Below are 2060 nucleotides of genomic sequence, written 5' to 3'. Positions count from 1 at the left end.
CGCGTCGTCGATCTGCCGTTCCTCGGAGAGCGAACACACAAGAAGAAAATTCTACGAACACCTCAACAAACACAACCACTTGATCCTAGTCCTGCACGTATCGAGTCCTCGACGAAGTCTCTTGATCCGCGTTGGGGAGTCCTCCTCTCGGGGATTCCCACAATGTCGAACTTTGAAGCCGCAGTTTCCTCCTTGAGCGGCTGTGTTTTCTCGCGCTTTGTCAGTCGTGGGAGTTTCTACGCGCTCGATTGCGTCTACGAGTCTAACTCTGCGATCGTAGGCAACGAACGAGAGCTGGACTCGCAGGCTCAGCGCAATACAACACCGTCAGGTCTCCTCCACTATGGCGGCGTCGGTGGTAGCAGACCGTCGAACGACAACGTCAACCACGCACGATGTTGTTCTGCTTGCTCTGACGTCGGAGAATCGCACACACGGTGGGAGCAGGCGATCTCTCCTCGGACTGGACGGGACGACGGGACCACGGTCAAGCTCCGAAGTGGCGTGTTCACGAAGGATTCTAGAAGATACTATTCCTAAAGTGGCCGGGTGCTCGCCTAGCTGCTGCCGTCGTCTGCCTGATCTCTCTTCGAAAAGTCTGACCAACTGGACGGTGGACTTGATCACGGTGAAGGTGGACCGACCGACCCGCCTGCCTGCTTGTGTGTCCCCGGATGGGATGCTTTCGTGCTGCTCGCAGGACAACGATCTAAGTGAGAAAATCGCGAAAAATTGCCGATGCCTTGTTCAAATCGAGATTTTGTTGTTGCGGCGGCGGGGAGATCGGGCCGAAGTTGGTCGAGGGCGGGGCTTGTTTGGCCGCCGAGCTTTTGATTCGATGGCGGCCCGATGGGCGGAGCTCATCGCGCTAGCCGAATGCTCTCGTGAGAGGGTGAACAGGGCTCGCCGCCGTTCGCTCTTATGATCTAGTGCTGCTCCTCATGGCGCTCTTTCAGCGGCAGCAGCCATTCGGTGAGCCGTCGGCGGCGGTGAGCAGACGGACGTTATCGCACTCTCGCTCTTTCCCCGCCCTACGGACAGCGGTGGGCGCCGACGACATCGAACGTCGTCTGCTCAGTGGTAACCGCTGTTGTTGCCGCCGCCGCCGGGGGAATCGCTTTCGTTGACGAGGTTTATTGCTTTATCTGTACCGTCGACCCGTCGGCGTCGTCGGTAGAGTTGTCATTCGTAGAACAGATAATTCGATTCCACGGAATCGCTTCGCCTTCTTGAATGAGATGCACAAGTAACGAAAGCGAACTGTACCAGAGAGTCTTCGGCTCAGTTCTGCAGCATTCTTCCCTAACTACGCCCGCCTAAAATTTCGCCGACCGATGAAGAAGCCCCTGGACTGACGGGAGGATTCCTGCGTAGGCCGCGAATTCACCACCTGCGCGTCGTGTGACGATCGGCCTTCAGGTTTGAAACCTCGCACAGCAGTGCATATAATATTAATTAATGGTAATTGATGATAAATCTCCGAAAACTATCGAGCATGGGCTAATGTAAATATAAACTGAAGCACGACATGCGTCTTCGACATCCGGAACCGTGAGGAGCGATTGATTTTTCGCCGAAGACCGATGAGATAATTGGCGCATGATTCAGATGAAGGTAGCTTGGCATCGTATCTGTATCATCATCATTCGGGCAGGAGAGTCGGGTGCAGGAGACGTTGCTGACATACTCCGGCGTTGAACAGGTTTCGAATAATCAGATGACGGTGAAGCCGGGGACGGATCAATTAAGCAAGGTCCTCCCGACCCGTAATTGGAGCGTGCATGTAATCACCGCTCGGCTGAAGGCGCGAACTCCTCGCTGACCGCGATTCATCGTAAGAGCTCCTCGATTCCCATAGAGAGTTGAGATACTGCGAGTCTTCGAGCTTTCGGCATCTCGTCGGATGACGAACGATGGATGCACTCCAAGTGTTCACCTGTAGTCCATGACCCATGACGCGTAGTAGGATTCCGAAAACTCATGGACTCGATAAAGAGCTCGAGACGCTCAGATGATCAACAAGGTCAACCTATGGAGCCCTCAAGATTGATTTCGGGATG

The sequence above is a fragment of the Galendromus occidentalis genome, unplaced genomic scaffold (genome assembly GCF_000255335.2).
Source record: "Galendromus occidentalis unplaced genomic scaffold, Mocc_1.1 scf7180000075508, whole genome shotgun sequence".
Lineage (NCBI taxonomy): Eukaryota > Metazoa > Arthropoda > Arachnida > Mesostigmata > Phytoseiidae > Galendromus > Galendromus occidentalis.
This window is presented reverse-complemented; position numbering follows the sequence as displayed.